The sequence below is a fragment of the Schistocerca gregaria genome, chromosome 10 (genome assembly GCF_023897955.1).
Source record: "Schistocerca gregaria isolate iqSchGreg1 chromosome 10, iqSchGreg1.2, whole genome shotgun sequence".
NCBI lineage: Eukaryota > Metazoa > Arthropoda > Insecta > Orthoptera > Acrididae > Schistocerca > Schistocerca gregaria.
This window is the reverse complement of record NC_064929.1, coordinates 208,759,305-208,781,677: the sequence shown is the minus strand read 5'-3', so window position 1 is coordinate 208,781,677 and position 22,373 is coordinate 208,759,305. Positions and strand designations below refer to the sequence as shown.

The window sequence follows — 22,373 nt, the reverse complement described above, 5'->3', positions numbered from 1 at the left end:
TTTTTGGACACATTGTGTTGCTTGAAAATGGTGTCCCTTGACCGCCGTTTTGACTCTTGGAAATAGAAGAAAGTCGCACGGAGCGAATCTGGTGAATAAGGTGGCTGTGGTAGTACTGAAATTTGTTTTGAGGTTAAAAATTGTTGTACTGGCAGAGCAGTATGGCATGGCGCATTATCGTGATGCAGAATCCAACTATCGGCAATGTTGGCATGGACACGAAGAACTCTTTTACAAAGTCTTCCTAAAATTTCTTTGTAGTAATATTGGTTAACTGTTTTACTAGGAGGCACCCACTCTTTACGAACAATTCCCTTGGAATCAAAGAAGCACACAAGCACGCAGTTCTCTTTAGACTTTGACAAGAGTGCTTTTTTTGGTCTGGATGATCCCTTTGAGCACCACTGCGAACTTTGGCGTTGTGTACCTGGATCGTACGGAAAAAAATTATCACCAGTGATAACACGGCTCAACAGTTCTGGATTGATTTCAGTTTGCTCTAACAGATTGGCTGCCATATTTTTCCGTGTTTCTCGCTGTTGTGGTGTGGGATTTTTGGGGACCATTTTTGCACAAATATTTCTCATACCAAGATTTTCAGTTATTATTAGACGAACCGTTTCTCGATTGATGTTCAGTTCCTCTGCAATCTATTTCACGGATAATCTTTGATCAGATCGTACCAGTTCAAGCGCCCTGGCCAAGTTGACATCCGTCCGTGAGGTTGATGGTCGTCCACTGTGGTCAACATTCGTTCTGCCTTCACTACACATTTTATGCCAACGAAAAACTTTAGCTGTCGAGATAACCTCCTCTCCAAAAGCCATCCGTAGCTTACTGTAAGTTGTCATCGCGTTTTCACCCAATTTAACGCAATTCTTATACCCTGTATAGCTAACCCCAGGCTGTTAAATGAAGACAACTCTTAATGCAATATTAACCAAAAATGTGATTGTAACTGACTTCATAACCCACATAAACACCAGCCACAACTCCGTTTAGAGCGCGGCCGGCCACCTACATCCATACTCCGTAAGCCACCTGAAGGTGTGTGGCGGAGGTTATTTTGAGTACCTCTATCGGTTCTTCCTTCTATTCCAGTCTCGTATTGTTCGTGGAAAGGAGGATTGTCGCTATGCCTCTGTGTGGGCTCTAATCTCTCTGATTTTATCCTCATGGTCTCTTCGCAAGATATACGTAGGAGGGAGCAATATACTGCTTGACTCCTCGGTGAAGGTATGTTCTCGAAACTTTAACAAAAGCTCGTACCGACCTACTGAGCGTCTCTCCTGCAGAGTCTTCCACTGGAGTTTATCTATCATCTCCGGAACGCTTTCGCGATTACTAAATGATCCTGTAACGAAGCGCGCTGCTCTCCGTTGGATCTTCTCTATCTATTCTATCAACCCTGTCTGGCACGGATCCCACACTGCTGAGCAGTATTCAAGCAGTGGGCGAACAAGCGTATTGTAACCTACTTCCTTTGTTTTCCTTGGGATTCTTCCAATGAATCTGAGTCTGGCATCTGCTTTACCGACGATCAACTTTATATGATCATTCCATTTTAAATCACTCCTAATGCGTACTCCCAGATAATTTATGGCATTAACTGCTTCCAGTTGCTGACCTGCTATATTGTAGCTAAATGATAAGGGATCTTTCTTTTTATGTATTCGCAGCACATTGCACTTGTGTACAATGAGATTCAATTGCCATTCCCTGCACCATGCGTCAATTCGCTGCAGATCCTCCTGTATTTCAGTACAATTTTCCATTGTTGCAACCTCTCCATATACCACAGTATCATCCGCAAGAAGCCTCAGTGAACTTCCGATGTCATCCACAAGGTCATTTATGTATATTGTGATTAGCAACGGTCCTATGACATTCCCCTGCGGCACACCTGAAATCACTCTTACTTCGGAAGACTTCTCTCCATTGAGAATGATATGTTGCGTTCTGTTATCTAGAAACTCTTCAATCCAATCACACAATTGGTCTGATAGTCCATATGCTTTTACTTTGTTCACTAAACGACTGTGGAGAACTGTATCGAACGCCTTGCGGAAGTCAAGAAACACGGCATCCACCTGTGAACCCGTGTCTATGGCCCTTTGACTCTCGTGGACGAATAGCGCCAGCTGGGTTTCATACGATCGTCTTTTCCGAAACCCATGCTGATTCTTACATAGTAGATTTCTAGTTTCCAGAAAAGTCATTGTACTCGAACATAATACGTGTTCCAAAATTCTACGACTGATCGACGTTAGAGATATAGGTCGATAGTTCTGTACATCTGTTCGTCGTCCCTTCTTGAAAACGGGGGTGACCTGTGCATTTTTCCAATCCTTTGGTACGCTACGCTCTTCTACGGTACACCGCTGCAATAAGGGGGGCAAGTTCCTTCGCGTACTCTGTGCAAAATCGAACTGGTATCCGATAAGATCCAGCGACCTTTCCTCTTTTGAGCGATTCTAATTGTTTCTCTATCCCTCTGTCGTCTTTTTCGATATCTACCATTTTGTCATCTGTGCGACAATCTAGAGAAGGAACTACAGCGCAGTCTTTCTCTGTGAAACGGTTTTGGAAAAAGACATTCAGTATTTCGGCCTTTAGTCTGTCATCCACTGTTTCAGTACCATTTTGGTCACAGAGTGTCTGGACATTTTGTTTTGATCCACTTACCGCTTTGACATAAGACCAAAATTTCTTAGGATTTTCTGCCAAGTCAGTACATAGAACTTTACTTTCGAATTCATTGAAGGCCGCTCGCATGGCCCTTTTCACATTACATTTCGCTTCGCGTAATTTTTGTTTGTCTGCAAGGCGTTGGCTATGTTTATGTTTGCTGTGAAGTTCCCTTTGCTTCCGCAGCAGTTTTCTAGGTTGTTGTACCACGGTGGCTCTTTTCCATCTCTTATGATCTTGCTTGGCACATACTCATCTAACGCATGTTGTACGATGGTCAACGTCAACCAAAACATCAAAAAGTATCACTTACTTCCTCGAGACTGGAAAGAAGTATCGCTCTCCTTGCGCCGTTGAACACAACATCGATATCTTAGCTATATTTCGTACACAGCAACCTAAGCCCGAAAACCAATTACACTTAAACTGGCCAGCGAGTACATTCTCCACTGCCAACTTTTCAAAATATGCCCGGTAGTTGGCTTATTTGGACGTATCACAATAACTGTCAATTTATTTTTATTCATTTTTTAATTTTAATTTAATTTTAATTTTAATTTTTTTAATTTTTTATTTTAATTTTATTCATTTTTTATTTTTTAATTTTCATTTATTTTTTATTTTAAATTTTATTCATTTTTTATTTTTTTATTTTATTTATGTATTTTTTGCCGTGTAGTTTCCTCAAAATCGAATGAGAGAGACGGCACAACGGAGAAAGCGTGCGGCGCGAATCGCGAAACAGTGTTTTTCTATTTTTTATGCGAAAAGTAAAAGTTTTACTGAGAAACAGTCTACAAGGACGGATGTGGCCGACCACGAAGCGACGCGTCCCTGTCACGCCATCTCTTGTCAACTGGTCCATTTCTTAAACAGGGAGGTGGCGCGAAACAACGCCACGCCATTTCTGTGCGAACTGGGCCTCGCATTGAGGCGTCCTTGTGCCGTCCTCCCACGGGAGAAGGCAGCTGACGTTGACGTGAATGAGGTCACCAACACCAACCTCACAAGACAGTGCGCCCACGTCATTTGTGACGAGCTGGCTAACGCGATCGTGCACTTTCAGAGCTCTCCAGCGGCAGTCGTCTGCTGTATTTCGTTCGCAAACCGCGCAATTTGTTTACGAAAGTGGATTCGTGTAAAATACTCTAGGTCATCTCTCTTCCTCCCTTGCCCATGTCCAATGAGTAAGGATGTAAGCTTATAAAACTTCGCAAAAGTGGACAGACTCACACATCAGAGAGGGCACACTTATTTTTCCAGAGTATTGAATATTACAGAAAATATTTCTATTAATTTAATAAGAAAATAGCTCAACCTTTCAGAAAACGACTACGCGTTATTTCGTAATTCTGCACTTCTACCTCCTACACTACACTGAACTTCCGTGGAATAGTCTTTGTATTTTCTATCTTCTCCCATAGTGGTCATAAGCATTTGAACGATTTTAATGAATCCGGTGGAGTGTATCTGGGACGCTACTAGACGCCAAATCCGCACCCACAAACGAGCTGCCCGATAATTCACGCCAACTGAGTGAACTACCCGTTACTACACACCTCCGTAAACGTACTTGGCGAGTCTGTGGGGAGCTACACTGCGTCCCGAAGGTGGACCAATACGCTGGCACAGTGACGTTGACTGGTCGGTGTGTGCTGGGAAGTGCTGCCTACCGCAGCTGGAGAGCCGGGCGGTGTAGCATCGTAACGGTGCGCGGATGTGGAGGCGGCGAGCTGGAGAGCCCTGTAGGCGAGGGAAACAGGATGTGCAGCGCCGTGCGGCCAAGTGCCGGGCATGGCCGACTCCGTCTCGGCGTAACCCGAGACCCGCGCGCAGCAAAAAACGCGAAAACCGCTGCTCACGTCTCGGCAGCGCCGTAAACAAGCAGATCCGCCGACGCGGGCAGCACAACTGCCGAGCAGGCAACACCCTCCCTCTCTGATGGCGCTCAAATCAAATAACGCCGCGTGGAAACGTCACCCGTATACGTTTACCAATGCGAGGCACTCCACTTCTGGAGGCAGCTGCGCGCTTTGAAGGCAGTGTGATACAGTTCTACTGAATTCTCCGTTCTTTCCGAAAATGGTATGAGACCGCTCGATCTCTTAATAGCCGATTGCTTCAGAAAGAAGATCCTTTGTTCTTCACAAACTAAATTTTCGCGTATTGCAAGTTGTTTCTGATTACGCGTATCCATTCTAGATGAATACCGGGTGATCAAAAGTCAGTATAAATTTGAAAACTAAATAAATCACGGAATAATATAGATAAAGAGGTACAAATTGACACACATGTTTGAAATGACATGGTGTTTATAGAACCAAAAAAAATAAAAATACAAAAGTTCAAAAAATGTCCGACATATGGCGCTTCATTTGATCAGAATAGCATTAATTAGCATAACAAAGTTAGACAAAGCAAAGATGATGATCTTTACAGGAAATGCTCAATATGTCCACCATCATTCATCAACAATAGCTGCAGTAGAGGAATAAGTTGTGAACAGGACTGTAAAGCATGTCCGGAGTTATGGCGTCGGATGTTGTCTTTCAGCATCCGTAGAGATGTCGGTCGATCACGATACACTTGAGACTTCAGGTAACCGCAAAGCCAATAATCGCACGGACTGAGGTCTGGGGACCTGGGAGGCCAAGCATGACGGAAGTGGCGGCTGAGCATACGATCACCACCAAACGACGCGCGCAAGAGATCTTTAACGCGTCTAGCAATATGGGGTGGAGCGCCATCCTGCATTTTGGTTCTAATGAAACCCCATGTGATTCCAGACATGTGTGTCAATTTTCACCTCTCTATCTACATTATTCCGTGGTTAATTAAGTTTTCAAATTTATACTGACTTTTTGATCACCCGGTATATGGCCATGCACTGAAACACTTCAGTCGAAACAAGGCCCCCAGTAGTAGATAGCATTCCGTTAGAGCTACTGATAGACTTGGGAGAGCCGGTCATGACAAAACTCTTCCATCTGGTGTGCAAGATGTATGAGATAGGTTGAAACACCCTCAGACATCAACAAGAATATAATAATTCTAATTCAAAAGAAAGCAGGTGCTGACAGAAAATTACCGAACTATCAGTTTAATAAGCCACGGTTCAAAAATACTAACACGAATCCTGTACAGAAGAATGGAAAAACTGGTTGAAGCCGACCTCGGGGAAGGTTGGTTTGGATTCAGGAGAAATGTAGGAATGCGCGAGGCAATACTGACACTAAGACTTCTCATAGAAGAGAGGTTAAAAAAACCAAACCGACGTTATAGCATTTGTAGAGTTAGAGAAAGTTTTTGACAATGTTGACTCGAATACTCTTTCAAATTCTGAAGGTGGCAGGGGTAAAATACAGGGAGCGAAAGGCTATTTACAACTTGTACAGAAACCAGACGGCAGTTGCACGAGTTGAGGGGTGTGAAGCGGAAGCAGCGCTTGAGAAGGGAGTCATATAGAGTTGTAGCCTATCCTCAATGTTATTCAATCTGTATATTGAGCAAGCAGTAAGGGAAGCAAAAGAAAAATATTGATTGGGAATTAGTCCAGGAACAATAAATGAAAACTTTAAAGTTTACTTATGACGCTGTAATTCTCTCTGAGGAAGCAAAGAACTTGGAAGAGCTGTTGAACGAAATAGACAGTGTCTTGGAAAGAGGATATGAATGAACATCAATAAAAGCAAGTCGAGGATAATAGAATTTAATCGACTTAAATCTAGGCGATGCTGAGGGAATTAGATTAGGAAATGAGACACTCAAAGTAGTAGATGAGTTTTGTTGTTTGGGAAGCAAAATAGTTGGTGATAGTCGAAGTAGAGAGGATATATAAATGTAGACTGGTGGTAGGAAGGAAAGCGTTTCTGAAGAAATTTGTAACATCGAGTATAGATTTAAGTGTCAGGAAGTCCTTTCTGAGTATTTATGTGGAGTATAGCCATGTATGGAAGGAGAACATGGACGATCAACAGTTTAGACAAGAAGACAACAGAACCTTCCAAGATGCTACTACAGGCAGGTGTAAAATCCATGTGAGCGACGGAAAATATTGAACACTAAAATGATGATTTGGCCCTGTCTGACTATCCCCTGAAGCAGATCTTAGGATCTCTTAATGCTATTTAGCATATAAATTACAACCTCAACATAAATGAATGATTAAGGCAACTAACAATACTAAATGATAAACGTTGTTTCTGATTATTTATTTCTTGTAGATTAAAAAACAACTCTTTATATAACAATTGTCTATATTACTGAAATGACTGACATCATCTACGTACCAAACACTAGAGGACACTACTTTCAAAGATGATCTACGGTTGTGTGGAACCTCAGTGAAAATAAACTAGCGTCATCACAGCTGTTTAGCTTTATAGCCCCAATAAGCCGAAGCAGTTAGCAATATCACCATATGTACTGCGTCCAGTTCGTTGGAGTGACGGTTCTCGTACACGTCTGCGATGGTGGAAGAACTCTTGCCACAAAATAAAACTCTTTCAAACACTAGGACGGCAGAAAGTGGTCCTCTGACTAATATACTCTAATACTGTCTTCTCCTCTCTGTGTTCTATAGACGAGAAACGCAAACTCTCAGCCACAAGGACGGAGTTCAAACAACATCTCAAAGTAAGTATAGGCAGAAGTAGTGCTCTCACTCACTGAACGCTGTGTACTCAACGACGACTTCCAACCCGGAGGCGAAGTCCAGAATCGTACAACTTCGCAGCAGTACAGTGCCTAACCGTTCTAACTGTAAACTCTCCTGAGAGCAAAGGCTGATACTGAGCGACCGTCACATACGGGCGCTCAAAAACGGAAGACCATTCCTCTCCACCACTGGCTTCCCGGCAAGACTCGGCTCCCCTCCCTCGTAAGTGCAGAAGGCGAATCATATTCTCGTAACCCCGGAATATTCTCCCTCTCTACAGATTCTTCCGAACGCCGACCAACCATATTTTAGTCTTTTGTCGTCCAGCGCGGAAAGTTTCCTGCTTGATTTCCAAGGTGTCGCTTCCTCGTTCCTCTCTACTGCGTCCAAGATTTGCAGAGTTCCCGGTTATTCCTCCGGTCCCGCTACAATATCGGCCAACCGTGACTCTGTTGTGCTGCAGCGTTCAGGTGCCCCAACGTCGGTCTTGCTACTTCGTGTGTTTAAACAGGGCCAACACACCTGTGCGGGCGTTCCACCCAGGGCTTGAGTTCCGCCTACCGTTTCATCTCCACTGCCATTCCAACCTCTACTAGTACAGGCAGTCATTCATTATGCCGTTATGATAATAAAGACACCCCATCACCTTTCACGCAAGAGCGTTAACAATTACTTAAGAGGCACAGGCGACAATGCCAGTCTCCTTAAATATTCATATATACGATTTAAAGCCTATCAATTAATACCTAATTGTGGATCATGGCAAAGTATGTAGATGAGTGCTTGTAAGGTGCGAAACTGTAGCCACCTTACAGAATGAGGAGGTACTGAACAGAATTGGGGAGAAGAGAAATTTGTGGCACAACCAGGCTAGAAGAAGGGATCGATTTGTAGGACGTGTTGTAGACACTTGTGAGAAACTGGAATGTGGCGAGAAATCCGCCATGCTGCGGGACCGGCACAGGGTGCGTCGCAAATACTGCGCCACTACCTGCTGCCGCTTGGTGTGAATGAGCGCTGGCCTTGTGCCGGACCGGGCAGCTGCCGAGCTACATTCACACTCCTCAAGTGCAGCCAGGTTACATTATTTCAGAATTTTTTTGGGCGAGGAAGAGTGGCCTCAGTCAAATTAGAAATCGGAGCTGATTTTTCCCCCACGATATCATGTCAACCATTAGTTGCAGCACTGTTACGCGTTAGACCTTTTTCATTGGAAATTTTGTTCTGATTAATCTTACATGGGGCATAATTTTCGCTCAACCTCATAGATAACGATGTATTTTACAGAAACTAGAGAAATCAAAAATGTTTTCCATCTTTCAACCCTTCAACCAAAATTTTACATTATAGGAGTGGCTACCATTTACCATATATTAAGAGGAACCAACTAAAGAATTTGGTTCTCGATAGAAACTTTTTTCTTTAATTATTTCCAAATAAACCTCAATTTTCCCGTACCACGCAGCGAAGTGTACTGAGGTCTAATATGAGTCCTGCTAGCAATTAGTGTTAATGTAGGTTTATTCTTACAAGGAAGAAGATACCAAACAGCCACTATTAATACTGCTATTTATTTAAGTAAATTGCGCCGTAATCGGTTTCGAACTTAAAAGTTCATCATCAGACGGCTGTTCACTGACGATTATGTAAAGCGTATCTTGCAAATCTCGAGAACAGCCGTCTGACGATGAACTAGTCAGTTCGAAACCGGTTACGGCGCTATTTACTTAAATACATAGCAGTATTAATAGCGGCTGGTTGGTGTCTTCTTCTTTGTAAAAATCAACGTACATTAATTGTACACAGCAATGGTCCCACCATGTCAGTTTTAGACAAAACAGAATTAGCGTTAAGGAATGCAATTTATATATTTGTGGTGTGCGTACTGAAACACCTTCGGTACACACACCATCAGATTATTTGACTTGTCGCTCTAACGAAGTAGGCGAGTGTCAGCAATATGTCTCGTGGCCTTATCGTGGCGTGTTTATCGTGTGCCGTTAGGTCAGACGATAGAAATGCCATTTGCACGCTTAGAGTAGCAGATTGACGGTGACCAACTTTAAACAGAACTTGATTAATTTTCAAACACATTTATTAAAAAAGTAGCAAGCATAAAAATTACTTAACTTGGTTCTGGATGCTATTTACAATTGACAATCTCAAGTTTCTTTGGTCTTGGTACGTTAATCTTATTCTCACATATCTCTGATACTTGACAAAGTGTCTATACATTTCTCTTCATGGCTATGAACAGGAGTATGGTAATCTTATTAGGCGCAGACTGAAACTTGACTGCAGATTGGTACAGACTGATGCCGACAAATGCAGACTGACGCAGGCTGACTAATCGGAGGTCTGTACACTCGTTATAATACCTCGAACGTTCAGGTATCACTGCGTGAGTGTGATCCGCGAGGAGAAAAGGTTCTACGTTAGCAGCAATCTCATTGGCTGCGTTACATATTAATACGCGGGTCGGCAGAAGCAGAATTTGGTCCGTCTCTGAGGCAGCGCCACCTTGTAGTGCGGAGACGGACGGGCGCTGCGCCTGCGCTGTTGTGCTTAGCAGGTCGCGTTCTAGTGGGAAAATTGTGTACGCGCTGACAACGCGGTACTATGTACACAACAGTATTGAAACAAGATGTGTTCATCATCCACTCAGACAGACATTGTTTCTAAAATTCTCTACACGAAAATGCTACAGAATCGGTCGGGTCTCACGTAGATCCCGTGCTTTTTTGCCTGATGCGTTGCAGCGATCGTTTTGAGCTCCTGTGCTACGGCAGTGATGTGACGATGTCATATCCTTGACATCGGCTCTACTTCTTTGGTGTAAACAGAAGAAATTGAACTAAGTTGTTACTGGTGGTTGGTCACCAGAGCAGTAGTGAACTGCAATGCGCTACCTGTTTGGTGTCCCTGTAGACCGCCCGCTACCTGTTCGACTGTGTGTCCTCATAACTGTCCCCCCACCCCCCCCGACAACTGTCGCCCCCCCCCCCCCCTCACAACCGACCCAACCCCTAGTAGGACACGTTCTGAGGCATCAAGGGATCACCAATTCACCAATTTAGTACTGGAGGGAAGTGTGGAGGGTAAAAACCATAGAGTAGGCCAAGAGACGAGTACAATAAGTAGTTCAGAAGCATGTTGGTTGCAGTAGTCACTCGGAAATGAAGAGTCTCGTACAGGATAGAGTAGTGTGGAGAGCTGCTATGTGTGAGTGCAGCTCGTGTCTCCTGCAGCCGCGGGGGCCCATCACGGGACAGCCAGTGACGCCTGCACAGTGGAGTGAAACAGGGCCCAGCTGGCCGTGCTGTGGGGGACGGACGGCCTTCGCCGCCCATTGTTCGCAAATTAGGCGACGAGCGACGCGGGGCGCCTGCAGCCCGGCTCTCCTGAACAGTGCAGAGGTCGGCTGGCCGGGCCCGCGTTTCTGACACACACCACTCGCCACAGGTTGCAGAACCGCTGTCTGGCGCGTCCACCAGTTCCCCTGTACTCACAAGGGACCACTAACAGCAGCCCGCACAAAACAGGGACACAGGTACAAACGACTTCAAAAAAATTGTTATACCGATCGTCTAAAGTAGTCGTTTGTAAAGGCTTTTTGCCCAACAGACAGTACCGACTTTGTTGGCTGACACCTCGGATCGCGCATGTACCGATCGTATTATTACTAGCTGCTGTCAATAAGTAGGGCAACGGCCTTGCCGCAGTGGATACACCTGTTCCCGTGAGATCACCGAAGTTAAGCGCTGTCGGGCGTGGTCGGCACTTGGATGGGTGACCAGCCAGGTCGCCATGTGCTGTTGCCATTTTTCGGGGTGCACTCAGCCTCGTGCTGCCAATTGAGGAGCTACTCGACCGAATAGTAGCGGCTGCGATCAAGAATACCACCATAACGACTGGGAGAGCGGTGTGCTGACCCCACGCCCCTCCTATCCGCATCCTCCACTGAGGATGACACGGCAGTCGGATGGTTACGGTAGGCCACTCGTGGCCTGAAGACGCAGTGCTTTTTTTTGTCAATAAGTAACTCAGTGCTTTCTTTTTTCGGCCAATTTTGGGCGAAAAAATACGAAATTTGTTGGGGGTCATGGAATAGTTCCGCTCCTATAGTTTCGTGCAGTTCCGATAGGTAGCAGTATTATACGTAGCCTTCAAAGTGACATCTGTAACCGAGTGCATTCCAAGCAGAGAGCTGTCATCGAGTTTGTTTTCGCGGAAAACCAAAGGCTCGCAAATATTCATAAGGTTGGCAGTCAACAAAAGCAGGATGAGTCGTTGAGCGAAGTGTTTCTCGTCATCGCAACAATGTCGCGCAAACCTGTCCGATCTCCAGCGTGACAGCCGGCCGCACGCAGCTGTGACTCCTGCAGTGTTGGAACGTGCGGACACTCTCATTGCAAGTGATCGACGGATTACTGCAAAACACCTAGCTGCTCAGCTCGCCGTCTCTGTTGGTAGTCCTGTCCATCTGTTGAGGGTACTCAAATGTATGTGCCCGCTGGATTTCTGGCAAACGAACTTATCCGTGACAAGGCAAGGCGTCATACATTTTTGCGCACCTGAGAGGAGTACACAAAACTTCGCTGGACTGTTTTTCCTGATCCACCCTACAGCCCAGATTTCGCACCTTCCGACTTCTGTTTGGTCCGATGAAGGATGCACTTCGCGGGAAGCAGTACGTGGATGTTACGGATGTTTTTGATGCAGCAAAACGCTGGAGCCGGCCGTGGTCGCCGAGCGATTCTAGACGCTTCAGTCTGGCACCGCGCGACCGTACGGTCGCAGGTTCGAATCCTGCCTCGGGCATGGATGTGTGTGATGTCCTTAGGTTAGTTATGTTTAAGTAGTTCTAAGTTCTAGGGGACTGATGACCACAGATGTTAAGTCCCATAGTGCTCAGAGCCATTTGAACCATTTTAAGACGCTGGCTCCGACATCTACCAGTAAGTTGACGTAATGCCGTTGCATTGAACAGAGACTACGTTGAAACAATAGTGTTTTGTAGCCAAAAGAGTTGCGTATAATGTAGCGCACCGGACTCTTGAATAAAACCGACCTGTTTTCAGAATAAAATGAGTTGCATTACTTGTTGAACACCCCACACAAACCGGGCGAGTTGGCGCAGTGGTTAGCACACTGGACGCGCCGTTCGGGAGGACGACGGTTCAAACCCGTGACCGCCCATCCTGATTTAGGTTATCAGTGATTGCCCTAAATAGAAAATTACTGAAAGTTTAAGATCGGTGAAACACGCACGACACCCCTTAGCTACCCCAGGTCTGTACAAAATTCCGCGTAGCTGTGGCATAGTTTATATTGGAACAACTAAAAGGAGTGTTAATACCCGAGTACCGGAACACAAAAGGAACTGTAGATTGGGACAAATTGACAAATCAGCAGTAGCGGAAGACGTTTTCAAAGACGGTGATGACTAAATAAAAGTTAGTGAGACAAACGTGATAGATAGGACCTCACACTATTATTTACCCGAATGTATAGAGAAGCTATAGAGATCTAAAAGCACGAAAATAATTTTAATAAAAAAGATGGATTAAAACTATACAAGATATGACGGTCGACTTTGTACCAAAGAAGTGACAATCGATTACTTGTAATCGAGAGAGATGGCACTAGCCAGAGAGAGTTTTAAAGTCGAAAGTACGTGGCGAGTGGTGGCGCCATCTAAGCGCTTTGTATAAGCGGGACCTCCAGCGCCTAGCAGCCAGTCACCGACTCAACTCAGAAGATATGTCCGCAGTAGGAAACGAAACGTCAGGAAGGAGTTGTAGTTTTATATATGGACCATGGCAATTCAGCCCAGAAGTTTTAATTAATGAAGCCGCCGGCCGTGGAATCTTACATGTTAGGATTCCCGAAATAGCTCCAGGAAAATGCCGTGATGGCCAACTTCCTTCCCCATCTTTCCCCAATCCGATGGGACCGATAACCTCCCTGCTCCCCCCCAGGGGAGTACGTCATTGAAAAGTTAGTTAACAAATGGTCGGGAGTGATAAATATTTTTAATAATCATTCTTTTAAGTGTCTTAGAGAAAATACGATCCAGTTCATTAGAAAATGGAAGGATGGAAGGCTGTGGCCGTCCTAAGTGGCCGTGCAGTTCTAGGCGCTGCAGTCTGGAACCGCGTGACCGCTACGGTCGCAGGTTCGAATCCTGCCTCGGGCATGGCTGTGTGTAATGTCCTTAGGTTTGTTAGGTATAGGCAGTTCTAAGTTCTAGGGGACTGATGACCTCAGATGTTAAGCCCCATAGTGCTCAGAGCCATTTGAACCATATGATCGCTTCATCCAAAATTCTTGAAAAAGTGATGTACCCAAGAGTAGCTTCACATATTTCTAAAAATGAAGTACTAACGAAATGTCACTTTGATTTTTAGAATGACTTTTCAACATAAAATGCTATATATGCTTTCACTCATCAAATATTAAATGCTCTGAATAACCGAACATCCCCCACTGGGATTTTTTCTGATCTCGCAAAGACTTTTGTCTATGTGGATCCCGAAATTCTTGGACGTACGCTTAAGTAGTGTGTTGTGAATGAAACAGTGCACAAATGGTTTATTTCACATTTCACTGGCAGGATGCAAAAGGTTGAAATTAATAGTACAGATAATCTGCAAAAATTAGCAGATTCCTCTAACTGGGGAGATATCAAGAAGTGTCCCACACGGTTCAGGCCTGGGTCCCTTGTTGTTCATTAATATATATTAATGACTTGCCACTCTGTATTTATGAAGATGCAAAGTTAATTCTTTCTGCTGATGATAAAGATAACAACACCACCCAACAAACAAGAATTAGTAGAGGAAATTGAAAATAATTTTTTTCAGAAAATTATTAATTGGTTCTCTGCAAATGGACTCATACTAAATTTGGAGCAAACACAGATATACAGTTCTGTATAGCAAATGGCATAACACCTTTGATAAATGTTGACTTTGAACGTGTCTGTTGCTAAGGCAGAATATTAAAAATTTCTAGGTGTGTGCACTGATGAGAAATTGAATGGGAAGAAACACTTTGATGATCTGCTGAAACGCTTAGGTTCAGCTACTTACGCTGTAAGCGTTATTGCAAATTTTGGTGAGAAACGTATCAGTACATTAGCCTACTTCGCCTATTTTGATTCACTGCATTGATATGGCATCATATTTTGGGGTAATTCATCATTAAGAGAACAAGTATTCAGTGCACAAAAGCGTGTAATCGGAATAATAGCTGGAGCTCACCCAAGATCATCTTGCAGACATGTGTTTTTGAGCTTGGGATATTCACAGTAGCCGGCCGCTCTGGCCGAGCGATTCTAGGCGCTTCAGTCCGGAACCGCGCTGCTGCTACGGTCGCAGGTTCGAATCCTGCATCGGGTTTGGATGTGTGTGATGTCCTTAGGTTCGTTAGGTTAAAGTAGTTCTAAGTCTAGGGGTTGGTGACCTCAGATGTTAAGTCCCATAGTGCTCAGAACCATTTGAACCATATTCACAGTACCATCGCAATAATTATATTCACTTAAATTTGTAATTAGTAAACCATCCCAGTTCAAAGATAATGGCTAAGTTCGTAGCTATAACACTAGAAGAAGGAATGATCTTCGATATTCTGGATTAAATCTGACTTTTGGCACATAAACGGCTGAATTCTGCTCTCACAAAAACCTTTGTTCATTTGCCAAACAGCTTTAAAATCCTTGCAGACAGCCAAGCAGAGATAAAAAACAATATTTAAAATTCATTGTGAAACCTTCAGCTGTCATTTGTTTTGCACAGTTCGCTACTGGTTTCGGTCAGTGACTGTCGTCAGGCTTAGCCTGAAACGAATAAAATCATCGTTACAGATTACACAATTTACTGGGAAATTGGGGTTACACTTACTGGTGGCATAAAAATGCAGGAAAGTTAACCATTATTTGAACAAAAGTAATTTGCTGTTTCAAGCCGACCATAGTACATAATAAAATTTCCCGTAATAATAACTGAGTACCATAATTTTCGTCATGAAGCAAGTCCATATCGACAGGTAGTAACACACATAGATGTGTTACTAGCTGTGTGGTACTCGCTGTCGATGTGGACTTGCATCTTGTCGAAAATTGTATTATTCAGTTATTATTGTGAGATTTTTTATGTACTATGGTCGGCTTGAAACTGCAAATTACTTTTGTTCAAATAATGGTTCAACTTTCCTGCCGATGCTGCCACCAGTAAAGGTAGCCTCAGTTTCCCTATAAACTGTGTAATCTCTAATGGTGATTTATTCGTTTCGAGGTAAGCCTGATAACAGTCGCTGACCGAAACTGGTAGCGAATAGTGCAATACAAATGACAGTTGAAGGTTTCACAATGAATTTAAACAATTACTTGGCGGCTGAATACCCCCACCTACAAACACAAACAAATTTAAAACCAAATTAAAATAATTTCTGAATGACAGTTGCTCCTACTCAACAGATGAATCTTTAGATATGAAAAAGTATTTGTTTATAGAAAACTTATATTAAACTGACACGTTCCACGTTATTACGAAATGTTGTATTCGTGGTCTATGGAACAAGCATTAGTAAGTAGGCTGCTTAGGTTTTTATGTTGGTAACGCCACGTAGCGTTCTGTATGAAAATCACCGACTGTGCTGTGTGCAGTCTGAGGCTGGTCGGCATTGTTTGCAATAGTCGCTATTGTAGTGTTGGGCAGTTGGAGGTGAGCCGCCAGCAGTGGTGGATGTGGGGAGAGAGATGGCGGAGTTTTGAGCGCGGATGATCTGGACGTGTGTCCATTAAAAATGGTTCAAATGGCTCTGAGCACTATGGGACTCAACTGCTTTGGTCATTAGTCCCCTAGAACTTAGAACTACTTAAACCTAACTAACCTAAGGACATCACACACATCCATGCCCGAGGCAGGATTCGAACCTGCGACCGTAGCAGTCGCACGGTTCCGGACTGCGCGCCTAGAACCGCGAGTGTGTCCATCAGACACAGTAAATTTGTAAGACTGGATCTCATGAGCTACTATATATATTATGATTTTTGAACACTATTAAGGTAAATACATTGTTTGTTCTCTATCAAAATCTTCCATTTGCTAACTATGCCTATCAGTAGTTAGTCACTTCAGTAGTTAGAATCTTTTATTTAGCTGGCAGTAGTGGCGCTTGCTGTGTTGAAGTAGCTTGAGTAACGAAGATTTTTATGAGGTAAGTGATTTGTGAAACGTATAGGTTAATGTTAGTCAGGGGCTTCTTTTGTAGGGATTATTGAAAGTCAGATCGCGTTGCGCTAAAAATATTGTGTGTCCGTTTAGTGTTGATCAGAATAGGTAAAGAGCGAAATGTCTGAATACGTTCAGTTCTGCTCAGCTGTTTGAAAATCAAATAATGTAAGAGGTTTATCTGCATAACACTTCGTTAAGTTTTCTAAGGGGACGTTTCACATTGATATAACGTAACTGCCATTGCATTTTTTTTCCCTTCGTGTCCATCCTTAGCTCTGCCGCTGCCATACATTAGCCTCGCGTGCTAGCCACGTGTAAGAGCGGACAAATTGGGGACCCCACGCACTATTAGCGAGTCGGTCGTGACGAAGAGGCGCGCGCCGTTGAACGCACTCCCTGGAAGCACACGAGCTGACCAGTGCCGGGGAACGCAGATGGGAGGTGAGTGGCTGTGGGGGTGATGCAGCAGGCGGGCAGCTTCCGAGAACACCGGAGTACGCCAGTTGGTGACACGGTGGCCATGTGATGTGCTGATGAGTGAGGGGCTGAGCCATTAGCAGCCGCCTGCTAACCGGGTTATGCCGCCCCTGTCAACAAGGCCGCGAAGAATGCTCGTCTGTGATGGCGACGCGTTGCCCGCCACGATCACTCGATTGGCTGTCGCTGTGAGATGTGGTGTCCCGTCAGCCTGCGTAGCAACGAAACCTGCAGAATCTGTACTGGCCGCATCACAACAATACTGACAGATCATAACGTGTGAGCTTTCGCGGCTGGCGTCTTCGTTAATTGAAACTTCCGGGCTGAATTCCCGTGGTCCGTAGATAAAACTTGTTCTCCCTGTCGTTTCGTTGCCTACTGCGGGCAACATCTTCTGAGGTGGGTCGGCGACTGGCTGCTAGGCGCTGGAGGTCCCGCTTATACAGAGCGCTTAGATGGCGCCAACACTCATCACATCACGTGCTTTCGACTTTAAAACTATCTCTGGCTAGTGCCATCTCTCTCGATTACAGGTAATCTATTGTCACTTCGTTGGTACAAAGTCGATCGCCATATCTTGTCTAGTTTTAATCCTTCTTCTTTTCATTAAATGAAACAACAAGTTTACTGTTACCCGTCACCGTTTTATTTATTCCACGACCTCCGTCATCGGGTGGATTTGTGTGTTCTGTTACGATTTTGGAGGAACTTGTGGCACTGCCTAGTGGAGAAACAAGACACTATTTCAGAATATGTTACTTTAGACAAAACATTAAACTGATATCTAAAGGTAAACTTTAATAAGTAAACTAGAGTACCACCAGTGGTCACAGGTTCTTTTTGCCGTCTTAACACATCACATGTATACTGCCACATTTGTAAACAAATATGACGTCTGGAATCAGCTGGGTGCAAGGTTCGTATAGCAGAAGAGAAGACATAATCGCAAAGTGCGAAGAATATACATCGCAACAACATTATTACAGAATAATTGTTTAAAGCATTTGGAGGTGTTTGTTTTGAGATGTCGTATATATGTGTGTGTACTTTAGGTGGTATATAAATCCCATTTTGACAAGTTAAAACAGCTAAGCATTCGTACTCGTTTATACAATCAGACTTCAATAACAATGATCATATTGGTTACAGCAGTAAAATCATACCAAGATGACACTCTTTGAAGAAAGAAAGAAATGTTTGCTCTCATATAATCACTCTTTTCTCTCTCTCTCTCTCTCTCTCTCTCTCTCTCTCTCTCTCTCTCTCTCTCTTTCTTTCTTTATTTCTTCAAAGAGTGTCATCTATGTATGATTTTACTGCTGTAGCCAACTTGATCATTGTAATTCAAGTCTGTAATATTTCACCTAATTGTTATTATCTAGTATGAAGTTTAAGCCATTTTAACATTTCACCTGATTGTATAAACGAGTACGAATGTTTAGCTGTTTTAACTTGTCAAAATGGGATTTATGAACCACATGAAGTACACACACACATATTCGACACCTCAAAACAGACACCTCCAAATGCTTTAAACAATTGTTCTGTAATATTGGTGTTACGAGAAGTAGTTTTATGTATGGACCACGGGAATTCAGCCCGGAAGTTTTAATTAATGAACACTGACAGAGTTTGCTGCGTTCACAGTGGCGCGAATATCGGTGGATTCCACCCATGGCCAACATCGGCCGGAGATAGCCGATCATTGGAAAACCAGCCAGGCCGGAATGTTAGACGTCTCGATGCACAACCTATCTCACCGCCTGAACATACGTCCGCGGCTGCGAAGCTCCGATCAGTTTCTGTTCTCCGGCCGAACTGGGCGAGGACTGCACCACCATCCCCCTTTCATTTATCGAACAAACACAAGAATGGCTGACATAGTGTTTGGTGTACCAGGAATTGTGAAACAGTTACGATCCTTAACGCCAGGAAGGCACTTGGCCCAGACGGTATCCCCGTAAGATGATGATTTGACTGTGCTATACGCACCATTCTTATCCATCAACTATCAGAGATCATTGGAACAGCGGAAAGTTCCACGGGTCTGGGAGAACGCCCAGGTCATAGCAATCTATAAAAAGGGGAGATCGGATGCACATAATTACCGGCCAATTTCACTGACATCCATTTGTTGTAGAATCTACCAAGAACCGAATGAAGATCTGTTAATATGCTCTTATATTTCTTAACATGATGAGAAACATTAGTGTAGTAAGCATCTAAAGACTTGGGTAGACAAAGAAAACAAACAAATAAATAAAAGGAATAAACTGGTATCGAACAGGAGGCGCATAAGTCAGAGCCTGCAACGCTAGCTTCTGTGCCACCATTTCGGAGGATATTAGCGCCCGCTAAAAGGCGTCTAAATTATTACATCGAAAAAAAACTTGACGGTCGTTTACTGAGGAGCCGAGACACGTGTTAGCTTATTTTGACTCCTCTTCCGCTGAAAGGAGGTTCTGTTAGTCGGACTATGGCAATTGCCGCGTTCTCCTCGCCAGTGGCCTTGCCAGTTGAAGTGCCACGCGTCTGAGCTGACAGCACCGAGACAATGGGGTGAGGCAGCACGGCGTTTGAGGGGTGGATCTTTCCAGAATCCCATCAGCTCGCCACTGAAAAACTCACCCGAAACGGTCCATCCAAAATAAATACTTCTGTGTCTTTTGTGGTTATATGTGGGCCCACGGCACAGTATGGGAAAACCGGATCTTTTTTACATTTTAATTTTCAGTCGCTGATGAGATTCGCTACTTGGGTAGCAAAATAACTCATGGCGGAAGTGGAGAGGACATAAAATGTAGACTGGGAATAGCAAGAGCAGCATTTCTGAAGAAGTGAAATTTGTTAACATCGAATATAGATTTAAGTGTTAGGCAGTTTGTCTTGAAGGTATTTGTCTGGAGTGGAGCCCTGTATGGGACTGAAAAATGCACGATAAACAGTAAAGACAAAAAGGGAAAAGAAGCTGATTTATGGATTCTACCGTTACTGCTTGGTAGAGGAATTCCATTTTTAAGGTGGAACAACAACTAAACTGTTTTTGATGTTGCTGAGCAACAGACATAAAATATTTTTTTGAATGAACACACCGCCATATGACTATTTTATTGTTTATTTAACTACAACCCAGGTTTTGGCCTTTTATCCCATTTTCAAGCATCTGGTATTATGACTTTAACACATACTTCAGGACGCTTCACATGGCAGCAAGCTCAGAGATGGCCATAAACTAAGAAAAATATTGGTTTCCCACGAAATGTCAAATGTAAAATCGCCATCTTGTAACCGATCAGTAGATTATCGTGGGAGCGCGTCAGATTTATTAGAAACAGGCTCACATTGGTAAATAGAATATCAGAACGTGTAAACTACTGGCGATTAAAATTGCTACACCACGAAGACAACGTGCTACAGACGCGTTATGTAACCGACAGGAAGACGATACTGTGATACGCAAATGATTAGCTTTTCAGAGCATTCACACAAGGTTGGCGCCGGTGTCGACACCTACAACCGATTTCTTATACGCAAACAGCAGTTTACCGGCGTTGCCTGGTGAAACGTTGTTGTGATGCCTCGTGTAAGGAGGAGAAATGCGTACCATCACGTTTCCAACTTTGATAAAGGTCAGATTGCAGTCTATCACGATTGCACTTTATCGTATAGCAACATTGTTGCTCACGTTGGTCGAGATCCAATGACTATTAGCAGAATGTGGAATCGGTGGGTTCAGGAGGGTAATACGGAACGCCGTGCTTGATCCCAAAGGCCTCCTCTCACTAGCAGACGAGATGACAGGCATCTTATCCGCATGGCTGTAACGGATCGTGCAGCCACGTCTCGATGCCTGAGTCAACAGATGAGGACGTTTGCAAGACAACAACCATCTGCACGAACAGTTCGCCGACGTTTGCAGCAGCACGGACTATCAGCTCGAAGACCACAGCTGCGGTTACCCTTGACGCTGTATCACAGACAGGAGAGCCTGCGATGGTGTACTGAACGACGAACCTGGATGCACGAATGGCAAAACGTCACTTTCTTGGATGAATCCAGGTTCTGTTTACAGCATCATGATGGTCGCATCCGTGTTGTCGACCTCGTGGTGAACGCACATTGGAAGCGTGCGTGTATTCGTCATCGCCATACTGGCGTATCACCCGGCGTGATGGTATGGGGTGCCATTGGTTACACGTCTCGGTCGCCTCTTGTTCTCATTGACGGCACTTTGAACAGTGGACGTTACATTTCATGTGTGTTACGACCTGTAGCCCTACCGTTCATTCGATCCCTGCGAAACCCTACATTTCAGCAGGATAATGCACGACTGCATGTTGCAGGTCCTGTACAGGCCTTTCTGGATATAGAAAATGTTCGACTGTTGCCCTGGCCAGCACATTCTCCAGATCTCCCACCAACTGAAAACGTCTGGTCAATGGTGGCCGAGCTACTGGCTCGCCACAATACGCCAGTCACTACTCTTGATGAACTGTGGTATCTTGTTGAAGCTGCATGGGCAGCTGTACCTGTAGACGCCATCCAGGCTCTGTTTGACTGAATGCAGGCGTATCAAGGCCGTAATTATGGCCAGAGGTGGTTGTTCTGGGTACTGATTTCTCAGGATCTATGCACCCAAACTGCGTGGAAATGTAATCACATGTCCGTTATAGTCAGTTTCTCCAATGAATACCCGTTTATCATCTGCATATCTTCTTGGTGCAGCAATTTTCAATGGCCAGTAGTGTAATTTGTTGCGAAACTTGGCTAAAAGAAGGGATCGTTTGACAGGAAACATTCTGAGACATCAGGGGCTCACCAGTTTAGTACGAGAGGGAAGTGCGAGAGACTGTTCACTCGCGCCCGCACATGCTTAGTCGCTCTCTACCGTTGTTCACTCCCCCCCCCCCTTCTCCAACCCCCTCTTCACCTCCGCAGCCGCAGTCACCCACTTGACACCACTCCCCGACCACGCTTCGCTGCTGCCTGGCCCCTCCAACGCTGCAGAGAGTGAGCAAGAAAACCTGCACCTTCCCGTTAACAGCTGACACAGTGACCTGTGGTTTCGCCGTCACTGCCTACAGTACCCCGTGGCACACACACACACACACACACACACACACACACACACACACACACACACACACACACACACACAGAGAGAGAGAGAGAGAGAGAGAGAGAGAGAGAGAGAGAGAGTGTTTTAAGACCTAATTACAGCAGTCCAAAGGACAAGGATGGTACACTACAATGGAAGAACACGGTGTCTTTACCTTTCATTAGTAAGGTTACAGATCGAATCGGCAAAATTT

General features: G+C 44.4%; 1 protein-coding gene and 1 pseudogene across 2 annotated transcripts in view; both read left to right on the top strand.

Annotated features, from left to right (window-relative positions):
• Window positions 1-22,373, top strand: part of LOC126293266 (protein draper) — a 356,553-nt gene that overhangs the window by 56,496 nt on the left and 277,684 nt on the right. The window lies entirely within an intron of this gene.
• On the top strand, window positions 11,049-11,166 carry LOC126293886 (5S ribosomal RNA; annotated as a pseudogene).